At 49.3% G+C, this 12,771-nt stretch overlaps 1 protein-coding gene across 1 annotated transcript in view; it reads left to right on the plus strand.

The window, feature by feature from the left end:
- The window catches only part of NLGN2 (neuroligin 2), a 476,375-nt gene that overhangs the window by 738 nt on the left and 462,866 nt on the right, over positions 1-12,771 (plus strand). The window lies entirely within an intron of this gene.

Below are 12,771 nucleotides of genomic sequence, written 5' to 3' on the forward strand. Positions count from 1 at the left end.
GTCTCCATGGCAATATGAAGTGAATCAATCACGTCACACGGGGAACTGGTCAATCAAGCGATCTACAGGTGATGGGCGTGGTGGGAGCCATCCACCACACACACATAGTCAAAAGTGGCTCACAATTGGACATTGGGTGGGGTCAGCAACATGTAAAAGTGAGTCCTGTACCCACTGCTGTCTCCAGGGTAACAGCGCTGGCCAATCAATAATTAAGAAATGGGTACTGTGAGAGGCTGCCTTCTGTATTCTGTACTATTTGCTGGTGCTGCCCTTGGTCCTTTCATCCCCCACACCAAGTGTGTGAGACCCGGCCTTCTGTAACTGCCTGCAGCTGCTGCTATGTCATTGGACAAAGTCTGGCTTTTTGCTAGTCACACACTGTTCACAAATGTTTGGTTAACGAACTGCAGCTGCCTGTAGCACAGTACAGGCAGATGCCAGATGGTACTAATAGTGCAGTTATCCTGACCACTTTCATTTGTTTGGACACTTGCAAATAATGCCCTGCAAATAATGCCCACTGTCTGCAGGCCGCCCCTTGTTTATCTGGTGCCCTAGGCCATGGCCTATGTGGCCTTGCCAGAAATCCGGCCATGGGTAAGAAGGCATGATGGATCCATGTTCTCATTCTGTTTACGCCAAATTCTGACTATCGAGACTTATCAGACCAGGCAACAGTCTATAACTGTCCAATTTTGGTGAGCTCGTGCAAATTGTAGCCTCTTTTTCCTATTTGTAGTGGAGATGAGTGGTACCCGGTGGGGTCTTCTGTTGTTGTAGCCCATCCGCCTCAAGGTTGTGCATGTTGGGGCTTCACAAATGCTTTGCTGCATACCTCGGTTGTAACGAGTGGTTATTTCAGTCAACGTTGCTCTTCTATCAGCTTGAATCAGTCGGCCCATTCTCCTCTGACCTCTAGCATCAACAAGGCATTTTCGCCCACAGGACTGCCGCATACTGGATGTTTTTCCCTTTTCACACCATTCTTTGTAAACCCTAGAAATGGTTGTGCGTGAAAATCCCAGTAACTGAGCAGGTTGTGAAATACTCAGACCGGCCCGTCTGGCACCAACAACCATGCCACGCTGAAAATTGCTTAAATCACCTTTCTTTCCCATTCTGACATTCAGTTTGGAGTTCAGGAGATTGTCTTGACCAGGACCACACCCCTAAATGCATTGAAGCAGCTGCCATGTGATTGGTTGATTAGATAATTGCATTAATGAGACATTGAACAGGTGCTCCTAATAATCCTTTAGGTGAGGGTATATACCCCTATTATAACACATGTGCCCCTCATTCACATTATATACCCCTCACACCCCATATATACCCCCACAGGTTCCCCGCATGCACATTATACACCCCTTACACCCTATATATACCCCATTATATCACATGTTCCCCTCATGCACATTATATATACCCCTCACACCCCATATATACCCCCACATGTGCCCCTTATACACATTATATACCCCTCGCACCCTATGTATACCCCATTATATCACATGTTCCCTTCATATACATTATATACCCTTCACACCCGATATAAATAACTTTATTATCATATGTCTTTAGTACCTCCTCCTGCAAATTCTGTATATACTGACCCATACACCAGTTTGAGTATAAAGCTCACCCCCAACTGAGAAAGCAGGGAAAAATGGTTGGCTCTGTTATAAACCAATGCAACCATGACTCCCCTCAGCTTGCTCTGACGACAGACCATTTCCCTGTCAGTGTGTTTTCCTGCCACCAGTATGGTGGTGAACTATGAGTGTATGTGGCTCTGTAGCCATGATTGCCACAATGGACGTTAGTATGGAAATCACTGATTAGATGGAGCACTGCCAGACAACCTCTACACACTATCGATTTTTCCGACTGGCAATTTTTTTAGCGATCGTTTCTGCGATCTCGCAATGTGCGTACAGGCACGTGATTACACAAACAACGCTTGGCGACCCACTAACGACTGTCATGGTGGAATGGATCTTTACGATCCCTGACAACTCCCACGCAAAGTGCTGCGATTGTTTGAACTCTCGTTCACGCCTGTCGTGTGCCATAGTGTTCACATGAGGAGCAAAGGGGAGGCTGGAGGTCTCTGGCCACCGAGAAGAGAAGCCAGGACATGGCCCCAAGTCACTGCAGAAGGGCAGGGGTGGTCAGACATGCTGGACTGAGACCCGGAGCAATGCACCAAGAGGGTCACACCAGGACAGAAGGGGAGGCTGGAGGTCTCTGGCCACCGAGAAGAGAAGCCAGGACATGGCCTGAGGTCACTGCAGAAGGCCAGGGGTGGTCAGACACGCTGGGCTGAGACCCGGAGCAATGCACCAAGAGTAGACAAGAAAGCCGGGTCACATCAGGACAGAAGGGGAGGCTGGAGGTTTCTGGCCACCGAGAAGACAAGCAGACGCCAGGACATGGCCTGAGGTCACTGCAGAAGGCCAGGGATGGTCAGACACGCTGGACTGAGACCCGGAGCAATGCAGAGTAGACAGGAAAGCAGGCGATGGTCCTGGTGTGCAGTGTCCACCTATTATACAAACAGAGTTAAAATAAATAGTTGTCCGAGCAAAGTGAGGACCGAGCCCGCAGCCCAGCGAGCAGGCAAGTGGTGTGAGGAGCGAGCCCGCAGCCCAGCGAGCAGGCAAGTGGTGTGAGGACCGAGCCCGCAGCCCAGCGAGCAGGCAAGTGGTGTGAGGACCGAGCCCGCAGCCCAGCGAGCAGGCAAGTGGTGTGAGGACCGAGCCCGCAGCCCAGCGAGCAGGCAAGTGGTGTGAGGACCTAGCCCGCAGCCCAGCGAGCAGGGAAGTGGTGTGAGGACCGAGCCCTCAGCCCAGCGAGCAGGCAAGTGGTGTGAGGACCGAGCCCGCAGCCCAGCGAGCAGGCAAGGGGACAGTGATTCCATTGACTTCACTTACATGTTTGCTATTTAGACAACGTATGGTACTTTGTTTGGACAGCGGGTCACATCAGGATATCAGGAACAGCCAAGCACAGTGCTGCCACTTGGGGGATTTATACAGGCAGCAGAACATTGACATTTTGGTGCATAATCGCCTATGCCACCTATGCACAGAAACTGGGGATCTCTAGATGTGCTCTATGGAAGGCCTTCATCCATCATGAACATTCACACGCCATTACTGACAGAAGATCCCGTCAAGGCCAAACGCTTTGCACTTGATTGGACAATGCCAGGCTCCTCCCCTTTCTTCTGTTGTTCATAATCTTTCCAACTTCAAACTCCCCAATACCGTCCAACAAGATGGGAGAAGACGATCCACATACTGGCTATGCTGAGGATCTGGACACATGAAACTCTGGATGTACAGGTGAAACTCGAGAAATTAGAATATGATGCAAAAGTCCATTTATTTAAAGTGGATCCGAGATGAAAAAGTAACTATAATAAATAACCTGTCTATATATCTTATCTAAAGTTTAGATAGTTTACACAGCAAATCTAGCTGCAAACAGCTTCAAAAGTTTATGATTATTTATTCCTGTGCTACAATGACAGCAGCCATGTTCTGTCTGTCCCACTACACTGAGGCAAGCTGATAGCATCTCCAGCTCTCTGCCTGTGGAAAATTTCACTCCTCCCTCCTCCTCCCTCCTCCCCTCTGCCTCTGAAATCTCTGGCTATTAACCTCCTTCTCTTCCTGCCCAGACTGAGCTCCCATAAGGCCTTGCTACCTGGGACTGAGTGCCAAGGCTCTCTGAAAAGCTGTGGGCGAGGTTTGTTTAGGAATTTAGAGTATTAAAACAAAACAAAAAAGTATTTGGCTTGAGGAATGCCCTATAAACTATATGAAAGGAACACAATTATGCAATGGGTAAAAGTTTATCTCGGATCCACTATAGTAATTCAACTTAAAAAGTGAAGCTAATATATGAAATAGACTCATTACATGCAAAGCGAGATATTTCAAGCCTTTATTTGTTATAATATTGATGATTATGGCTGACAGCTTATGAGAACCCCAAAATCACAATCTCAGACCAATAGAATAATGTGAGAATGTTCAATATTCTAGGATCAAAGTGTCAGACTCTAATCAGCTAATTCATCCAAATCACCTGCAGAGAGTTCCTATTTCATATATTAGTGTCACCTTTTAAGCTGAATTACTGAAATAAACAGACTTTTGCACGATTTTCAATTTTTTTTTGATGGTTTCACCTGTATGTGGAGGGAGGCATGTAGGATAAGCTTGAATGCTACAGGATAAATCTTTGTTTGTATAGGAGTAGGTAGAGGGAGGGATAGTGTCAGAAGAGAGGTAGGTAAAATGATAGGAGATTTGTAAAATAACAGCAAAGTGTGAGTTATCCGGAACTGATGCACCCGGAAGTCTCAACTAACCGGCATGCCTGATGATGGATAATGGGCAGGTTTTGAAGCTTTTAAAAGACTTACCGAGCCTCCAGCGACATCTAGCAGCCTTCCCTCAGCACCTAGCGGCTCCCAGCATCCGTGCACGGAAGTTGGAGTGTCACATGACCTGATGCGGCTCAGGTGACAAGCTGGCTTGCGTGCACAGGGAAAGCCGCTAGGTGCTACAGGAAGGCAGGTAAGTATTTAGGGGCGGGAGGTTTGTGCTTTTCAGGCCAGTTGCCAGCACATGTATCTGGTATCAGGTGTCGGATACCAGGGACTCTGCTGTACTGATATTCTACCAGCTATTAGCCACCAGTGCCCAATAATAGAAAATTGGTAATTTTACAGATATTATAATAACGTCTTCACCTGGCATTCAAGTTACCGTGGTGCCTTTTTCAGCGCACGCAAAAAAGAGGTCATTTTTGCGCTCCGCCTGTAAATTGACGGACATTTGGCGACCCTGATTAGCCGTTCCGGGGAAGGAGCCGGAGTTCCTCCATATTGATCCGGATTCAGTAGGTCTGTTTCTTGTTTTCCGTCTGTTTGTTGTGCGGACGTCCATAAAGCAACAAGGCGTGACCCGTTTGTTGCGCGTCCGCCGGCGTGCTGAAGTGTGTAAATGTTTCCGGCACGGGTCATCGGCGGTAACGATCTGCCCCGGCCACACCGGACATTATTGTGTCTCGCAGTCCATAAAGCGGCAGCATTGACTCCATGCTAGATAACGGCCTTTGTGCTCTCCGGAGGATAGGGAGCCGAGGTGTCCATTCATTGCGCGCCTTTGTCTGTCACAAGTGAGTTATTCACGCCATGCGAGGAGTCATTATGAATGCGAGGGACGCCGGTGACATGTCAGAGCCCTTTAAGGCAGCTCTGTCTGCTATGAGTGATGGAGGCCTGCGAGGGGCACTGATAGGGGGTATTTATGGGATGCCAGGGCGGTAATGAGGCACGATTATGTCACTCCAGCGCTGTTTTACGACCATTTGTTGTTTTGATGAGGCATTTATATAGCGCTGACGTTTTCTGCGCCGCTTTACTGGAGTCATTCACCTCATTAAAGTGAACCTCCAGACTAAAAATCTACTCAGCAGCACTGAAAAGGCTTGGTGTTTCTTTAACAGTTTTACAGCATCAGAACTTGGTCTTTCTTACCAAAGCCTGATTTTTAGCTGCCCAGAAACTAAGCTCCGCCCCATCAAAGAAATCTGCCCGGGCATTTTTCCCCTGATGCTGTGCAAAGGATGATGGGATTTCTGATGATGTTGTTCTCGTTGCCTAGCGATTGCGCAGCTCGGAGGAGTAATCAGGACACAGGACAGTTGGAACTGTGTTTCATGCCTCCTGTCACCTCCTTTCAACCAAAAAGATAGCTGCCCCCATGACAAAGATGGCTGCCCCCATGACAAAGATGGCTGCCCCATGAAATCACAAACATTTGCCTGTTTTTTTAAAACAGGGTGGGTAAGAGATTATATTACCTATCTATTTTAATTAGCATAACGTAACTTAATGACAGTATGTTTGTTTAGGCTGAAGTTCCTCTTTAACTGTCCCTCATAGGAACTCGCACTCTGAGAGGGATTAAAATGGAGCCCTAGGCAGTAAAGTAGATATAGCACCCCCTTGTGGCCCTTTTGGTAAGCTGAAGAGGAGAGAGGTCAGAGAAGGTGGGTCCCTTGACACTCAATAGGTACGGCCAGTTCTAGACTTTTTGCTGCTTAAGGCAAACTTGTGAGGCTACGCCCCCCCCCTCCCCCCCCCCCAAAACAACCTCAGTATAGGTAGGTAGCCAGGTACAGTTGCCACCAGTATAGGTTGGCCAGGCACTCTCTTCACTTCCTGTTTCTGCCTGGTGCCGTCCACGAACTTTTGCCGCCTGAGGAAGTCGCCTCACTTGGCATCATGGGTGGAGCGGGCCTACCAGAAGGGCCCCAGGCCCCTACTTAGGTTGCCTGCTAGATGATCCTGCTCTGCTCGCGCTCTAATCCCTTCCGTTGCCTACAGTCAGCTTGGGGAAGCCAGTTGATCTATCTGTATGTTTTTGGGAAAATGAGACAGTTATGTTTATTGAAATGACCATCTTGATGCATATGAGGTACAGTGACCAGATTTTTCTGGGTCCAACCTGGGAGGGGGGGGGGGGGTGCGCGCGTGACGAAAAACGAGTGTGGGGGGAATCAGGGGGTGCCGAAAAATGGACGTGGCCATAACATTGTATGGGCGGAGCCTAAGCGTAACTCCAAAGCAGCAAATATAGCCAACTATGACCATTAAATAATAAATGCAGCAACAGTTACCCCAGACACCAGAAAATATGTGGGCAACATTTCAGCAGAAAATAAACGCAATTTGGGCGACATTTCAGCAGAAAACAAACGCAATTTGGGCAACATTTCAGAAGAAAACAAACGCAATTTGGGCAACATTTCAGCAGAAAACAAACGCTATTTGGGCAATATTTCACCAGAAAACAAACACAATTTGGGAGACATTTCAGCAGAAAACAAACGCTATTTGGGGACATTTCAGTAGAAAACAAACGCTATTTGGGCAACATTTCACCAGAAAACAAACACAATTTGGGAGACATTTCAGCAGAAAACAAACGCAATTTGGGCGACATTTCAGCAGAAAACAACGCAGTGGGCAACATTTCACTTGCAAAAAAAAGAAATTTACTCACCTGCAGAAGTCTTCTGTCCCGGCCGGCCTCTGGCGCGCAACTTCCTGGACGATCCTCCTGCAGTCTCCTGCGCTGACAGGCACAGCAGGGCTACGGGAAGATGGCGCCCAAAGCCCTGTACTGGAGACACAAAAAGTCTCCAGTACAGGGCTTTAGACGGCATCTTCCCGTAGCCCTGCTGTGCCTGCCGGAACCCGAAAGATTATGCAGGCTCAGGCTGGAGCGGGGCTGCGGGCTATGAACTGGCACTGCATCTATTAGACGCCGCTGCCAGTTCATGTAATAGTACGGTGGTCAGAGTCCTGAGGACGGGACGTTTCCCAGGACCTCATGCAGCCTGGGACAGGGGACTCCGAATCCGGGACCTGTCCCGGGTAAAGCGGGACGTATGGTCACCGTATATAAGGCCTCATTTCCACTTTTGTGATTTGCGCACTTCAGTAATGCGTATAGTGTGTGCAGTACACAAGGACGCCAGGAGTTCATGATCATCAGGAGTCGGATGGTCGCACTTGTGATGCATTTTGCTTTGCAGCGCAGTGCTGTCCCATTTACTGTCAGTTCAATGTGTGCTGTCACTGGTTTGTTGGAAGAGTTTATTGGCCATTATCAATGACTCTCTCTTTGAGGGTTAGACCTGCAGTTGAGAACTGATACAGAACGTCCTGGCATTTTTTAACCAAAGCCTGAGGGGCAAATGACCCAGAAGTGCCCCTCTGTAGGGTACCTGAACCGCCATCTTTGGTATTTGTTCTGAATTGCCACTATGTGCCACATCGTAGAAGGTCCCGTGCGTCTCTGACATTTCTGCCCACGCCATTTCCTGAGTAGCATCTCCCACTGACAGAGATACTGGGGTCTGGAATAAACCCGTGTCTCTGGATGACACCTAGCTTTATAAGAACATAATGCTTGCCAAATACACAACAGTCATGCTTTTTGGAGATGTGGATCCCCAGTTTTATGGGTCTTTATTTCACTTTCCGCTGGTATACTTATTCTTTGCTTTATGTAGCCCAGCTAAGCGTCCTGATGCAAAGCTGACTGCAAAGCTGCTGCATCAACATCTACAATAATACCCGTATTCTAACTTTGCTGCTGTAACTTAAGTTATAGATTGCCCAGCAAGCTCATGGTGAACCAGAACATCCACTCCTAGAATTTCTGGGTCACCATGAGCTTGCTGGGTTATCTGTAACTCTGGGTGTTTCAAGTCCTACCCCATAGATCCACATGAATCTATGCCTTGCACTGATGAGGATCAACCAATCCGAAACAGTCTGTATGCATGTTGGATTATTGTAGCTCTGTACAATTAGCAAGCTGACACATCATTGCATTCCAGTGGTTCTGGGGGTGTGGCTAGCTTACAGGGACAACAATGGGTGATTTGCATATTCAGCAGTGATGCATTGTGGGGGACATCTCAGAGCTCGCTCCAACCTGAATTATCACAAATTCCTTCTGTTTTGAGGAGGAAAATGTCTGCTGCAACTAAGAATGCTGACGACAGGAACACCTTGTATGTATATCTGTATATCTGATTGAAGCCAAAACATTCCTTAACCACTTAAGGACCGCAGGCTTACCCCCCACTAGTGTCCTGGCTATTTTTTACAAATATTTGCTCTGTAGTTTAATGGCTCGCTGCACACAAGTGATTCCCCCCCCTTTTCTGCCCACCAACAGAGCTCTCTGCTGGTGGGCTCTGATCGCTGCTACAGCTCCTGTTTTTTTTATTATTATTAATTTAATTGTTTATTATTTTTTGAATAAAAATGTATATTTTTTACTATTTATTTTCCCCCATGCCTCCCTCCCCCATGCACTAATGAGAGCGATCCTCTCTGATAAGCATCAGCCTATGACAGAGGATCGGGTTGCCAGCCTCTCTAGGGGACAGCTGAGTGACACGGTTGTCCCCAGTACATCGCTGCCTAAGATCGCTGCGCTGTACAATGTAAATAGACGGTGATCGCCGCTGGGAGACTGATGACGGTCATACAATCGGAGACGCGCACGCCGATCCTGCAAAACCCCGCCCCAGGACTTGACACCTTTCGGCATTAGGCGGTCCTGAGTTTGCCACCTTCCCGATTCCTGATGGCGTTAGGCGGTCGGGAAGGAGTTAAACTGCTTGAGCGTCTATGGTCTACATCGATCTGCTACAGCTGTGTGTGAAGATCAAAGCTGATAAGAGACAAGTGCGATCATTTGATCGCGGTGCCGACAGTAACCAAGGGCAACCACCAAAATGACAGCATCCTACAAATACCTCTAAGTGTGACCAGGCAAAGGTATCAGGGTGGCCTCCAGACAATCTTCCAGGCTTGCTCCATGCTGAAACCCTTAAAATAGGTTCCTCTCTGATTGCATCTGATCAGAGAGGGATCTATGGCTGCCCACACGCGCTATCCAGCAATCTGCAGTTTATTTTAACACGATCCTGCCACCTGCCGCTCCTCCAGGTGTAAAGTGCCCCCCTCATGCCTGTCTGTGTGTTTGAATTAGTGTTGTCCGGATCATGAACGATTCGGATCTTTGATCCGAATCTCTTTTGTGAGTCGAATCATCCAAATCATCAAAATGAGTAATTCGGATCGCAAAGGGGGCGGGGCCAGGAGCAGCACGCCCCCCTCTCAGCGGGCAGCGGGGTCCTGGAAGCTGAGATGGATCGCTCTGTTGGATAGGAGCCAGCCTTGCAGGGACAGGTAGAGGGGACATGGGTGCCACTGCCAGATATGTGTAGAGCACACATAATGGCTGCAATGTGCTGCTCATTATAGGCTGGCTGTTCCTAGCTGTGCACAGTGATCACATGGGAAGCTTTTGGCCTAGAAGCACAGCCAGAGCAGGGACAAGTTCCTCCAGCACCCAAGGCTGAGACACCAAAGTGCGCCCCCCCCCCATCCCTCCCACCCCAGCCATCACACACTGATTGCTATTAGACTAAGAGGCGCCACAGGGCCCACAACCTCCCCAACACCTTAAAGGGAAGGTTCAGGGAACTCTTGAAAAAAATAAAAATCCCTATCCACTTACCTGGGGCTTCCTCCAGCCCGTGGCAGGCAGGATGTGCCCTCGCCGCCGCTCCAGAGGCTTCCGGTCGTCTTCGGTGGCCGACCCGACCTGGCCAGGCCGGCTGCCAGGTCGGGCTCTTCTGCGCTCCATGGCCAGGCTCTTCTGCGTCCCACGCGGGCGCGCTGACGTCATCGGACGTCCTCCGGGCTGTACTGCGCATGCGTGCGTGGCAGCACAAATCCAAAGGCAGCGTAATCAGACACAACACCGAGCTAGAATGACAGGGCAGGCACTGTGATTGCAGCGCAATATCATCCTCATCAACAGCTGCACTTCACTTCTGGTAATGCTTTCTTTCACTGTGCGACGTTTGCATTCAAAGTATACAGATGGACATATAGGTGAAATATATAAAGCATATGATTGCAGCATGTGGGTATTGCGTGCAAACCTTTCTGCTCTCTGCTCCTCCCTCCTCCCTTCTCTGTCCACTCCCTGCCCGTCTCTGTCCGCCATCTCCCCTTCTCTGTGTGTCCACCCCCCTCCCCTTCTCCTGTCCTGCTAGTCATTTCACCCCCATAATGCTTCTGTAGTAAAATGATCCGAGATTTGGATCAAAGATCCGGATCTCTTCAATGATCCAATTCGAATCATCCGAATCATTGAAAAGATCCGAACTTCCCATCTCTAGTTTTAATGTCTCACTTGTCCGCTGGTGCGAGCCCTGGCCTCTTCGCCATCAGCAGGAGTGCTGGTACCACGTGGCTGGGCGCACGTGACCTCACACTAGGTACAGGCGCTAGCGGTGACCAGCGGAGGCTAGGAATTACGCCAACGGAGAATTGAGACTTTACAACACGGGCACAAGGGGGGCACTTTACCCCGTCGGGTCCATTGATCATCCCGAAATCAAATGACACTAACTTCCTCAACTTGCAACCAAGATCTTCCAGCACATCCGATCTATCTTTTCGACTGATTTCAGCCAGAAAATGATGTAATCTGGAGATCGATCAGGCCGCAATATCACATAATGTATGAGCACCTTTACCGTGATCTTCTCATAATGTAAGATTTATATCTCAGCTTCTGATCCCTTTATCTGCTTACCCTCTTCCCTGTGGGGTGGAAGCTGCACAAGACCACCGAAGCATACATTAATGATTGTTAATGCTAATAAAGACCACCTCTCTGCTTTACTCCCCCTTGACCTATATTCTTCCTGCGAAAAACCTGACTTTTACTTAGTAGACTCATTACCATCCCAATAGAGATGAATACAGAGGAGATGTTTGTGGTCTGTGTGGTCAGCGGCAGCAGAGAGGTCAAGTAGGGTTAATGTGGACAGACGGCCTTTAGCCTTAACAGGTATTAATAGAATGAATGAGAGGGGCTGCTGCATATGGATGTTACACATGAAAGAGGGGGCTGCACAGGGAATGGGAGGGGCTGCTGTACATGGATGTTACACATGGAAGGGGGGCTGCACATGGAATGGGAGGGGCTGCTGCATATGGATGTTACACATGGAAGAGGGGGGCTACAGTACATGGATGATACACAGAGAGGAGGGGGCTGCACATGGGATGGGAGGGGGGCTGCTGTACATGGATGTTACACATGGAAGAGGAGGCTGTACATAGAATGGGAGGGGCTGCTGTACATGGATGTTACACATGGAAGAGGGGCTGCACATGGAATGGGAGGGGCTGCTGTACATGGATGATACACATGGAAGAGGGGGCTGCACATGGAATGGGAGGGGCTGCTGTACATGGATGATACACATGGAAGAGGGGGCTGCACATGGAATGGGAGGGGCTGCTGTACATGGATGTTACACATGGAAGGGGGGCTGCACATGGAATGGGAGGGGCTGCTGCATATGGATGTTACACATGGAAGAGGGGGGCTACAGTACATGGATGATACACAGAGAGGAGGGGGCTGCACATGGGATGGGAGGGGGGCTGCTGTACATGGATGTTACACATGGAAGAGGAGGCTGTACATAGAATGGGAGGGGCTGCTGTACATGGATGTTACACATGGAAGGGGGGCTGCACATGGAATGGGAGGGGCTGCTGTACATGGATGATACACATGGAAGAGGGGGCTGCACATGGAATGGGAGGGGCTGCTGTACATGGATGATACACAGAGAGGAGGGGGCTGCACATGGGATGGGAGGGGGGCTGCTGTACATGGATGACACACATGGAAGAGGGGGCTGCACATGGAATGGGAGGGGCTGCTATACATGCATGCTACACAGGGAAGGGGGGCTGCACATGAAAGTGGAGGCACAATATATTTGGCCTAGGGGTACAAAAAGTATAAATCCAGCCTTGGTTGCTGTACCACCAGCAGTCAGTGTCAGTCACTGTGTCTATAGCCTCCTACGCATGCTGGAGGGTTCTCGGCTGAGGCAGATGGATAGGGCATCCTATGACGAAAATCTTGCATGTGTATGACAGTCCCGATCTTTCCTGATGCGTCACCAAGACATAGGCAAACACAGGAGGGGATTACAGCTGCCCAGAATCCCCCCTCAGACCAGGGCCGGTGCAGTGTCTGGGGACAGCACAAGGTGAGACACCAGAATATCTGCAGGTATCCTGCAGCTCACAGCACCGCCCCCTTTCTTTCCCTGCTACAGTTG

The sequence above is a fragment of the Hyperolius riggenbachi genome, chromosome 3 (genome assembly GCF_040937935.1).
Source record: "Hyperolius riggenbachi isolate aHypRig1 chromosome 3, aHypRig1.pri, whole genome shotgun sequence".
In the NCBI taxonomy this organism is placed as follows: domain Eukaryota; kingdom Metazoa; phylum Chordata; class Amphibia; order Anura; family Hyperoliidae; genus Hyperolius; species Hyperolius riggenbachi.